This window comes from Balaenoptera borealis (assembly GCF_965194805.1).
Source record: "Balaenoptera borealis genome assembly, chromosome: 11".
Classification (NCBI taxonomy): domain Eukaryota; kingdom Metazoa; phylum Chordata; class Mammalia; order Artiodactyla; family Balaenopteridae; genus Balaenoptera; species Balaenoptera borealis.
The window spans coordinates 10,394,854-10,407,102 of NC_138868.1; the positions used below are offsets into that span (position 1 = coordinate 10,394,854).

Sequence of the window (12,249 nt, forward strand, 5' to 3'; positions counted from 1 at the left end):
ACTGATGCCTTCCATGGTCTAACAGGTGACCTCTCGTTGGAGAAGGGTGATCACCTGACCCAATGGCCGTTAATTCTTAGGAGGCCTGGCAGCCTATGAGGAGGCAAGAAAGAGTAAACTCTGCCCAATAGGCGCAACGGTGATTATCTTAGCCAATCAGATCCACTCTCTCTAGAATTTGAAATAGAAATTTGAGACTGAAAGAGTGTTAACACAAAGAAAAAAGAACAGAGTCAAATAAGAAGAATGAGACCTAGAATATTGCTGTTCCTGGCACTATCACCACCCGTGGATTTTACTGTTATGTGACCCAATAATTTCCATTTTGCAGAAGCTGTTTGAGTTGGGTTTCTGTTACTAGAGACGATGGTCTTAATTCAACATCCCAATAAGGTTTTGAATTTGGGTGGCACGGTTTCCTTGGTCTAAGAAGCTCTCGTTCCGGGGGTCCCATTTTTACAAAGCTGCAATTTATGGACGCTGCTGAGAGGCAGACAGGGAATGGGTTTCATCTCCAGGCCTGGTTGCCCAGTACAAACTGCCTAGAGAAGAGAGCGCTAGCATCAGGCCCTTGCTTCAAGGCACCGGCCTCATGATTCTGCGCAAGTGAGGATGCTTAAGGCCATCTGTTATTTTTAAAGCACTACTCATACAGAATGGACTAAATGTAACCTAGGGTCTCGGGAAACAGGTTACTTTTCGGGAAGCTACTCAAGTGTTGTTCGCCAGTCAGTTCCAGACTGACAGCCACTGCTGTTGGCCAGGGGACACTTAGGACTGCGATCACTCCAGTCCCGGCGTGGGGGTTTCGCAGTCTCAGCTCAGACCATCTAGGGAGTCCCTCGGTGCTGGGATTCCATTTGTTTCCTTTCGGGTCTCCTTTGGGCCACTTTGAGCAGCACCCCCCAAGGCCGAGCTCTCTTAATAAAGGAGACCCTCTCCCGCCTACCAGAGACTCGGCAGACGCTTGCGCAGGCGCACTCGCACAGGGCGGCTTGGGTTCCGCCCAATGGGCGGTGTCCCCTCTGGGGGCGGGGCAATGGCCTGCGAGGGGCGGGGCCAGGCTCCACCAAGCGCTGGAGGGATCTCGTGGGCCTTCCCGTAGGTGTGGTCCCGGGTGGCAGCGAGAGTGTGTGTGGGGGGGACCGGGCGACGGTGTCGGGGTGACTCAGAGGCCCCTGGCGCACACAACGTGCTGCGGGACGAGTGGCGTGGACCCCAGCTCCCAGCGCCCGGACGTTGGAGGGGGGGGGGGTCACATCCGGCGGGAGGGGGCGGGCCTCGTGGACCCCGGAAGTGTGGGCTCCGGCTGCGATTTAACCCGCGACGGCGTTGGCGGCGACGGCGGCGGCCGGGGTAGGTGAAAGGGGCCCGGGGAGGGGCAAGGACGGGGATGGGGGCGGCGCTGGCAGTTGCTCCCGGCGCGCCTCCGCCTGCCCGCTTCACCTGGCAGAGGCTGGTGATTGGGCGCGAGGGGCGCGTGACTCCAGCGGAGGGCCGGAGCCCCTGCCGCTCGCAGTGGGAGGGCGGGAAGGAGGGAGGCAATGCCCGAGCTCCCCGCGCAGGTCGCGCCTCCAGCACCCCCCCCACCTCACCGCCACCTTTCACCCTCCACCCCGTACTTGAGCGCCCTGCTGGTCACACTTCTGGTGACGTTAGAGCCAGTTTGCCCATGTATAGGCGGGGAAACAGCCTAAGAATGGGGTCTGACTTGCCAGAGGGAGTCCAGCGGCAGAATGGGGTCTGAAGGACGCTCTGGTCTTTTAACTCTCTGGGCTATACCCTTTCTCCAGGGCAGTGAGGTTGTGGCTTTTCAGCCTTGATTCTGTTCTTATCCTTTATTCTGGACCCGGACTTGGGCTGTCCAGCATCACTGACCACTCCCTAGTTCTGGGCCTGCTGGGTACAGAGGTCATTGGTGTTTGTGAATCTCCAGCGTGTGCCTGGTTCCTCCTGAATTTAGAGAGCAGTGGTGTGTGTGTGTGTGTGTGTTACTGGCAGAGTTGACTCTACACCTCAGGGTTTCAGTCCCTGAGACTAGGCAGTGCTTTCTCAGCTACACAATGTCTGGGCTCACTCACCCTGGGAATGTCCACTCTTAGCTCTGGAAACTTCAGAAACTCACTTCCCTTCACTTCAGCAATATCCCAGTAGTACTGTTGCTGACTCAGGCCTTTTCCACCCTCTTCATTGGCTCCCTGCCTCTTACCCAGGAGTCCCATTTCCTACTGGTGCACCCAAGATGCTGCCACCTGACTGTCAGGCTGTGACTGTCAGCCCTAGAGCTGGAAGTGGTGGTGACCAAGGGTTTGGAAAGGAAAGACTTTCTTTGTCTGTTGTCCAAAGCTGTGACCCTGTACAGGCCTGAACTCTGGTTCTGGGTGGGAGTGAGGACTTGGAGTGAAATACTGGACCCTGAAGTGAGAGTTCTTGGCTGTCATAATGTCCAGAAAAGCTTTTTTCCTAGATTATCTGAGAAATCTGGCTTGGTGCCTTTGTAGTTTACGTTAGGTAGAAATTTTTCTTTGTAGATTTCATCTGGGCAGCTTCTGGTGGCTGTGTTTTTCTGTTTTTGTTGTTTGTTTGTTTTTAAGGTAGCAAAAGCTCTGACTTCTTGCTTGGCTGCCATGTGCTGTTGGCAGTGTTCTGGGGGCTTTGTGAACATACTGGATTCTGGGAACACTCAAGGTAGATGGTGAGCCCATTTTGCAGATGAAGTAAGTGGGTAATAGAGATGTTAGGTAGGGTGCTACAGCCAGTAAATGGCCAAGTTGGGATTTTTAACCCGTCCGTCTTATTTCCAAGCTAATGTATCTGCTGGATGTTAAGAATCATCTGTGATGCTTGTTAGAGATACAGAGCCTCATCTCTGGATATTCTTGCTTAGATTCTGGAGAGGGACCCAGGAATTTGTATTTTTAACACTTGCACTGGGTGATTCTTACTGTAAGGCAAGTTTGGGAAGCACTGCCTTAAGGAGTTTGTAGATTTGCTGAGCTTGGAAGTGAAATTATTTCTAAGGCTTCTTGTTATTTTTTTGCTTATTGCTGTGTAATTTGCTAATCTGCCGTTAAAAGGGCATTGGGGGCTTCCCTGGTGGCGCAGTGGTTGAGAATCTGCCTGCTAATGCAGGGGACATGGGTTTGAGCCCTGGTCTGGGAAGATCCCACATGCCACGGAGCAGCTAGGCCCATGAGCCACAACTACTGAGCCTGCGCGTCTGGAGCCTGTGCTCCGCAACAAGAGAGGCCGCGATAGTGAGAGGCCCGCGCACCGCGATGAAGAGTGGCCCCCGCTCGCCGCAACTAGAGAAAGCCCTCGCACAGAAACGAAGACCCAACACAGCCAAAAATAAATAAATTAATTAAAAAAACAAAAACAAATGTTCAAGTGCACTTGGTGTCTTAAAAAAAAAAAAAAAGTGCATTGGGGTCGCTAGCTGTATGAATCATCTCTTGAACACTGTTGGCCAGTCCTAGTAGGGTTTTTCCAGACTGACCTAATCAGGTCAGCAAAGACCTTGTTTTAATCCGATTGGATCTCTGTTCGGAAATTCTTTTAGTTTCTCCTCAGAGTCTGGAGTTTTCACAAGGTTCCAGTTCGTTCCTGGATAGTTGCCCCTTGACAGAGAGATCTCTGTAAAGGCAAAGGTCTGTGAGGTTTTGGGAGCTTTAAAGGCATGTTTATTTAGCAGGTGTTTCCTCCACTGCGTTTCTCTCCCCTTTCACTGGTTTATGTCAAAGGCTTGAGCAAATACCAAACAGCTTTGTTTATTGTGATTTAGCTGGAGCTGACAAGTGGAGTCCCTGGGGCTTAGGATGGGCCAGACAGGGGAGGAGAGGGGACACTGAACCATGGAAGTGAAACAGATAACCCAGGTCAGTTATGCCTAGCATTGAAGACATGTGAAGTACTGCTAATTTATCTGCTCCCTCCTGGACAGAATTAGAAGTAGTGAAAGAGGCAAAGTCAGCATTATGCTGTTACTTTATTCTTCCTCTGTCCAGTGAACATTGATTTCTAATTTAATTTCTTTGTAAACAGAGGATGTACTTTGTATGCTTTGAATCGTTTTAATTTACTGTTCCATACATAAACATTTTGGGGTGTTATGTTCTTTTGATGAATTGACCTCCTTTATCATGAAATGACCCTTTTAATCCCTGATAGTATTCTTTGCTCTGAAATCTACTTTGTCTTGTTATAATACAGCCAGTCCAACTTAAAAACAATTTAGTGCTAATGGATTGATATCCAGAATATTTGAAGAATTCCTACAACTCAACAGTGAAAAAACAAACAACCTGATTAAAGTGGGCAAAGGACTTGAATAGACATTTCTCCAAAGAAGCTATACAGATGGCCAGTAAGCACATGAAGATACTCAACATCACTAGTCATTAGGGAAATGTGAACCAAAATGACAATGAAATACCACTTCACACCCATTAGAATAACTATTGTTAAAAAAAAAACAAAAAACACCAGAAGTATTGGCAAAGATGTGGAGAAATTGGAACCCTTATTTATATTACTGGTGGGAATGTAAAGTGTGCAGTTGCTGTGGAAAACAGTATGGCAATTCTTCAAAAAATTAAAGATAGAATTACCGTATGATCTAGCAATTCCAATTCTGGGTGTATACCCTAAAGAAGTATAAGCAGAGACTCAAACAGATATTTGTACACCAATGTTTCTGGCAGCATTATTCACAGTAACCAAAAGGTAGAAGCAACCCAAGGGTCCACTGACGGATGAATGGATAAACAAAATGTGATACATGCATACGATAGAGTATTATTCAGCTTTAAAAAGGAAGGAAATTTTTGACAACATAGATGAAACTTGAAGAAATAATGCTAAGTGAAACAAGTCAGTCACAAAAGCATAAATATTGCATGATTCCTCTTATATAAGGTCCCTAGAGTAGTTAAATTTACAGAGACAGGAAGAATGATGGTTGCCCAAGGCTGGGGGAAGGGAGGAATGGAAGTTAATGTTTAATGGGTACAAAGTTTTAGTCTGGGATAATGAAAAAGTTCTGGAGGTAGATGGTGGTGATGGTTGTACAACAGTGTGAATGTATTTAATGTCACAGAACTGTACACTTAAAATGTTTAAAATGGTAAATTTTATGTTTTAACACAATTAAAAAAAATTGATAGGGATTTTAAAAAAATTAATGTGGTATATCTCTTTACATCCTTTTACTTTTGGACTATTTGTGTCTTTATTTTTAAAGTGGGTTTCTTGTAGGCAGCATATAGATGAGTTTTGCATTTTGTGAAATCCAGTCTTAAAAATTCTGCCTTTTAATTGGGATGTTTAGACCATTTACATTTAATGTGATTATTAGTGTAGTTGGGTTTAACTCTCAAGGTCCTTCTACTCTGCCATCTTGCTCCAGATCATATGTTTTAATTTAACATGAGCATGTCACTTGGGCTGTTTCCCTTGCAATTCCCTCTGACAGCTGTGCTCTGAGTCCAAGATGTGCTCTGAGTCTACTTGTTGGGTAGACATCCTGTCAGAGGTTCCTCGGTGGGGTGCAGTTGCCTGAGGGGCAGGCCTTGAATCTGAGACACATGGGGTGCTGGGCACTGGGCCCTGGTGGGCTCCATCTCTGCTTTAGAGCGCAGCGTCTGGGAGATCTGCTTGCATCCGGGCCCAGGTTACGTCTCCTACCCGGGTTTGCACCTGAAGGGTTAACGACTCTAGCTGGGTTATCATCTTGCTGCTTGTTTTCACTCTGTTCCATGCTCTTTCTTCCCATGTCCCTTTTTTCCTGACCTCCCTGGGATTGAGCAGTTTTTATGATTCCATTTTATTTCCTTTGTTAGTTTATTAGCTGTAACTAACTGTTTTTTTTTTTAAAAAAATGGTTGCTTGGGAATTCCCTGGCGGTCCAGTGGTTAGGACTCAGCACTTTCACTGCCGTGACTCTTCACTGCCGTGACTCAGGTTCAATCCCTGGTCGGGGAACTAAGATCTGGCAAGCTGTGTGGTGCAGCCAAAAAAATAAAAAGAACAAGAAAAGAAAAAGAAAAAGAGTGGTTGCTTTAAGATTTGTAGTACACATCTTTTTTTTTTTTTCACTTTATTGTGCTTCACTTTATTGCACTTTGCAGATACTGTGTTTTTTTTTTTATGAATTTATTTATTTATTTATTTATTTTTGGCTGTGTTGGGTCTTCGTTTCTGTGCGAGGGCTTTCTCCAGTTGTGGCAAGCGGGGGCCACTCTTCATTGCGGTGCGCGGGCCTTTCACTGTCGCAGCCTCTCCCGTTGCGGAGCACAGGCTCCAGACGCGCAGGCTCAGTAGTTGTGGCTCATGGGCCTAGCCGCTGCGCGGCATGTGGGATCTTCCCGGCCCGGGGCACGAACCCGTGTCCCCTGCATTGGCAGGCGGATTCCTAACCACTGCGCCACCAGGGAAGCCCTGTGTTTTTTTTTAATAAATTAAAGGTCTGTGGCAATCCCACATCAAACAAATCTGTTGGCGCCACTTTTCCAACAGCATTTGCTCACTCACTTCATGTCTCTGTCACATTTCGGTAGTTCTCACAATATTTCAAAGTTTTCCATTTTTATTATATTTGTCATGGTGACCTGTGATCAGTGATTTTTGATGTTACTACTGCAAAAGATTATGATTCACTGAAGGCTCAGATGAAGGTTAGCATTTTTTTAGCAATAAAGCATTTTTAATTAAAATTATTTTATATATAATATCGGCCGCTATTCTTGATCACTTCAGGCAGGAGGGGAATTCTTTTTTTTTTAACGTCTTTATTGGAGTATAATTGCTTTACAATGGTGTGTTAGTTTCTGCTATATAAAAAAGTGAATCTGCTATATATATACATATATCCCCATATCTCCTCCCTCTTGCGTCTCCCTCCCACATAGTATGCATCTTTAACCTGTCACAGTCTATCATCAGGTGATCTTGTACATCACTTTACACTAACAATAGTATACTCTCATTTCCTCCCTCCTGGCCTTTATGCTGTTGTTGTCACACGTTTCACTTCTATGTGTTATAAATCCCGCAATACATTATTACTGTTTTTGCTTTAAACAGTGAATTATTTTGTAAAGAGGTTAAAAGAAAGGAAAAGCTCTTTTATATTTACTTTTTAATATATATTACATGTTTATCATTTCCAGTGCTCTTTATTCCTCTCTGTAGATCCAGACTTCCACTTTGTTTTACATTCCTTCTGACTTGAGGACTTTTAAAAAACATTTCTTATTCTGCTGGTCTGTTGGTAATGAATTCTTTTAGCTTTTGAATGTCTGAGAAAGTCTTTATTTTGTCTTTGTTTTTGAAAGATATTTTTCCTGGGTATAGAATTCTAAGTCAGTTATTTTTCTTTCAACATTCTAAGATGTGGTTCCAGTGTCTTCTGTCTTACATTGTTCTATGAGTAATCTGCTGTTGTTCTTATTTTTTTTTTCTTCTATTCTTATGTGTCTTTTTTCCTTACGGCTACATTTCTTTTATTACTGGTTTTAAACAATTTAATTATGATGTGCCTTGGTGTAGTTTTCATATTTCTTGTGCTTGGGTTAATTGAGTTTTTGGATCTGTGGGTTTAAAACTTTCATAAAATTTGAAAACTTTTCAGCTAGTAATTCGTCAGGTATTTTCTCTATTCTCTTCTCTCTCTCTTCTTTGGGGACTCCAGTTACATGTATTTTAGGATGCTTAAAGTTGTTCCACAGCTCTCTGATTCTCAATTTATTTTTTCCCCCATCTTTTTTTTTTTTTTTAATTTGTGGTTTGTTTTGCGTAGTTTCAATTGCTCTTTCTTTAAGTTCACTGATCTTTTCTTCTTTAGTGTCTAATCTGTTGTTATTTACACCTGGTATACTTTTTATCTCAGACATTTGTAGTTTCCATTTCTAGAAGTTTGATTTGGGTCTTTTTTATATTTTCCATGTCTCAACATTCTCAATCTTCTTTAGCATCTTGAATATATGGAATACGGTTGTAGTAACCATTTTAGTGTCCTTCTCTGCTAATTTTGTTATCTGTATTTTTGAGTCTGTTTTACTGATTGATTTTTTTCCTCATTATGGATCATATTTTCTTGCTTCTTTGTATGTCTGGTAATTTTTGATTGGATATCAGATGTTGCGAATTTTACCGTTGGGTGCTGAATATTTTTGCATTTTTATAAATATTCTTGGCATTGTTTTGGGACACTGTTAAGTTACTTGGAAACAGTTTGATCCTTTGATGCCTCACTGTTAAGCTTTGTTAGCTGGCACCAGACCAGCCTTTAGACCAGGGCTAATTTTACCCACTACCAAGGCACTACCCTTTTCAGTGCTCTACTGATGTCCTGTGAGTTAGGAAGTATTTCCACTCTGGTGAGTGGGGACACAGATTAGTCTTGGCTCAGTTTGAGGCCCAAGGATTGTTCCCTCTAATCCTGACCAGTATTGTAAACACTCAGCAGAAAACTGGAGGGGGACCCCTGCAGATTTCCAGAGTTCACGGTGTAGCTCTCTCCTCTCTGGTATTTGACCCTGTGAACTCTGGCTACCTTGGCCTCCCTAGATTCCCAACTCTCTCTTCCCAACTTGGGGAGACTGTCAGGCTCTGCCTGGGTACCTCCTCCCTGTGCCATGGCCTGAAAACTCTCTCTAGGCAGTAAGTTGGGGCAATTGTAGAGCTCACCTCATTTGCTCCCCGCTCCCATCCCCCGCTCCCACCCAGGAATCCATCCTCTGCTGACAGATATCCAATATCTGAAAACTGTTGTTTCATTTATCTTCTCTCGTTTGTAGTTGTTTGAGGCAGGAGAGTAAATCTGGTCCCTGTTCCTCTAAGTTTGCCGGAAAGGGGAGGTTCCCGTGCAGTCGGCACTTGCTGAGAGCCTTGTGTGTGCTGGGCATTGACCTCGGTGCTGGGATGCAGACGTGAGTGAGACGTGCACTGGGCCCTTGGGGAGCTCCCAGTCTTGCTGGAGAAACATGCTGATTCCTACGTAGTAATTGCTGCGTGGTACTTACAGGGCATGATGGGAGGGCAGGACGAAGTCTTTGGGAGAAGGAGCAAGGAATGCTTCCCAGAGAGCTGACAGTGAAGGATCAGCAGGCATTTTCAAACTAGAGAAGGTGTAGGAAAGAAATTTTAGGCAGAGGGAATAAGAGCAAAGGCAGGGCAGCAGAGCTGGGAACTCCCAGAGGGCAGGATCCTTGTTGTATTGATCTTTATAGATGTGGAATATTTGTCAGGTGATTGGAAGCATGTTGTTTGTTCTGGGAATAGGTAGAACAGAGAGTCAGGATGAAGTCCGCAGCCTATGGGGGAGAGGAGGGAGGTCTAGCCGGAAGGAGAGGCTCGGGGTCTGCTGGTGCAGGGCCTTGTAGGCCAAGCCAAGGAGCACAAGATTTTGAACATGATCCTAAACACTGGTTTGTTTTTGTTTTTGTTTTTTTGGCTTCATCAGGTCTTAGTTGCGGCACGTGGGATCTTTCATTGCGGCACGGGCTCTTCGTTGGGGCGCGTGGGCTCCTCTCTCGTTCTGGTGCATGGGCTCCAGAGCGCATAGGCTCTGTAGTTGAGGCGTGTGAGCTCAGTAGTTGCGGTGCATGGGCTTGGTTGCCCGGCGGCATGTGGGATCTTAGTTCCCCGACCAGGAATTGAACCCGTGTCCCCTGCATTGGAAGGTGGATTCTTAACCACTGGACCGCCAGTGAAGTCCCAAACACTGGGTTTTTTAAAAAAAAGTTTTCAGCAGGGTGCAAGAGCTCTGATCGACTGTGTTCTCCGGAGATTACTGGGGGATGTGGAAGAGGGCTGGCGAGGGCTGAGTCTGCTAGAACCAGGCAGGCAGCTGCTGGAGAGGCTGGCTTGTGGTGGACGTTCTGCACCAGGATGGACACGAGTCCAGAGCTGAGTGCGGCTGCTGGTACGGCATTGCCACCTCTAGCCTGTTTGACGATAGCCTTTGTACAGATTCCTGCCTGAGTCCAGAGTAGATTGGAGGAGGCTCGGGCCTGGTTTCTCTTTTTCTGTGGCTACACTGTTGCCCCCAACACACCTGCCTGCCTCTGCTGGAGCCAGAAGTTCGTAGGGTCAGACATTGCTGGCAGGGGTAGGGTCCGGAGCTGCCCCGCTTTATACTAGCCTAGGATGGCCCCAGATCAGCGAGGAAATAGAGTCTCATCATCTCGGACTTTGAACAGACACGCTTGAGTGACTCCATACAGACTCCTGTTATTTGTCCTGAGTGTGTCTTTGGCTTGACTTTAATCTTGATCCTTCCTTAAAGATGGTTGAACCTATTTGGTCAGCTTGATCTGCAGATTAGAAAGTGTGGGGTGGGGTGGAGGACTGACAGCTGTAGTGTGAGATCCCTTCTGAGTCATCTCAACAGTTGGGATGGAGGAGAAACAAATGGAAGTTCAATGGGAAGGAGCTTAGGATGGTTTTCTTTTTAAGTCAGAGCCAGGGACCAGACAATGAGGAGGCTTCTCTAAGTGGCTGGGTTGTGTTTTACTGTCAGGAAGTTTCAGGAACAGGCTGCTTGTTAGATGACCTGTTCCTTGGCCATCGTCTTGATTGAAGCTGAATGCTGTTGATCTGAGTTATATCCAGCCATCTGAGTTCCGTCGCTCTGTTGACTGATGTGGTCTCTGGAGGAATCTTAAGTTTTCTCTCCTTAGTGTCCACGTGGGAAGGGCTTGAGTTGCAGAGGTAGGAATGGGCTGAGTGTGTGAGCTTAGACACGGTGATGATAATCATGACCCTTTATTGAGCCCAGCCTGAGAGCCGGGCATTAGACTTCCTGGGCACTAACTCATTTCATCCTTATAAAAGTCCTCTGTTACTGAAGAGACCGATGTATGGAGAGATTAAGTAAGCTGCTTCTGCCCTTTCTTGCTTCGTCTCCCAAAGACTCGTCCTGCCCTGTGCTCTGTGAGTACACGTAGCATTTACTACGCAGAGCCCTCCTTCCCTCCCTCTTTGCCCTGCTGGTGAGGCATCACTGCTGGAGGAGGGGGGCTTGGGCAGGGGATGGGGCGGGGAGTGTTGGGATTAGCAGAGGTGAGGGGTTAGGGCAGTGGTTTTCCGGCTGCCTTCTGGCAGGGTGCCTCGGGGGCCCCCTTGAGGTCAAGGGGAAGACTGAGCTGGGAGAGTAGGGCTGTCCCTCTACGCCTTCGCCCAGAGCATGGCCTCTGTGATCTGTTCCGTGCGCTGGGGGTTTGAAAAAGTTTCGGAAAACAACAGGAGTGGGCACACCAGGCAAGTGGGAGAAGAGGATGGCGGCGGCACGTCCTGACAGCATGGCAGGCTGTGCTTAGGTGGCTCCCGGCTGGAGGGTCAGGGTCAGGGGAGATAAGCAGAAGAGGGGGGGAGGGAGGGAAGAGATGGCTAGCTTCAGGGAAGGCTGGAGAGCGTTGGAAGCAGTGTTTTAAAAAAAAAATGAATCCAGAGGTGCCTGGCATATTAGAGGTGGGAAGACCCACTTGGAGTTTGTGGAAGGGCCGGGATGGATGCACCTAAAAGACATTGGAACAACGACTAGATAAGACCTGGTGGTGGACATCAGAGGTGAGGGAGATGGCCTGGAGAGTTAGAAGTTAGGGTGAGAAGCTTGAGGGTGCTGATGGAAGTGGAGGTTGGGAGGGGAGTCTAGTTTGAGGAGAAGAAAGGTGATGCGAGTGCCCCCTGCACTTGGCCCAGTAAGCGGCTCGTCATTCCTGGGTCTTGTCATTTGGGGGCCTGCCTCTGGGAAAAGAGGTGTCAGGTGGAGGATTCGCTCATGTAAATATCAATGTAAAGATGATACTTTCCTTGCAAAAACCTTGTCCTGAGAGATTGTACATCCCTCCCGTAGATGGGCCCCCTTATATTTGTGGACCTTTGTTCAGATTGGTCTGGAGCCCGTTTCAGAAAGCCACACCCTTTGCTTCCCTCTGGGACCTGTTCTTTCAGAGTCCTCCCCCACGAGCCTAACTGGGTGCCTGGCAGGGTTGTGAGGCAGCATTTTACAACAGTAGGTTTTAAAAAGGTGTGAGAATGTATGAATTGATGCTACCTAGCACTTGCTTGGTGGTTTTCCTAGCACCTCCAGAAGGTTTCGTGTTTATTTCTTGTTAAGTCCTCATAACCAGCCCATGAGGTTGGTAGAGTTAGTCCCATTCTACCAATAAGAAGCAGAATTAGGAGGCTGAATAACTTTCCCAAGGTCATGTAGCTAGTAAAATGTCAAGCTGGGGTTTGAATCCA

General features: G+C 46.6%; 1 protein-coding gene across 2 annotated transcripts in view; it reads left to right on the plus strand.

The window, feature by feature from the left end:
- The first annotated feature begins 1,250 nt into the window (after positions 1 to 1,250).
- VPS37C (VPS37C subunit of ESCRT-I) overlaps positions 1,251 to 12,249 on the plus strand; it is a 29,976-nt gene continuing 18,977 nt past the window's right edge. The window contains exon 1 of one of the 2 annotated variants that reach the window (XM_082343022.1): positions 1,251 to 1,356. The gene's annotated coding sequence lies outside the window, so the exon portion shown is untranslated. The remainder of the gene's footprint in view (positions 1,357 to 12,249) is intronic. The other variant, XM_082343025.1, reaches the window with a different exon arrangement.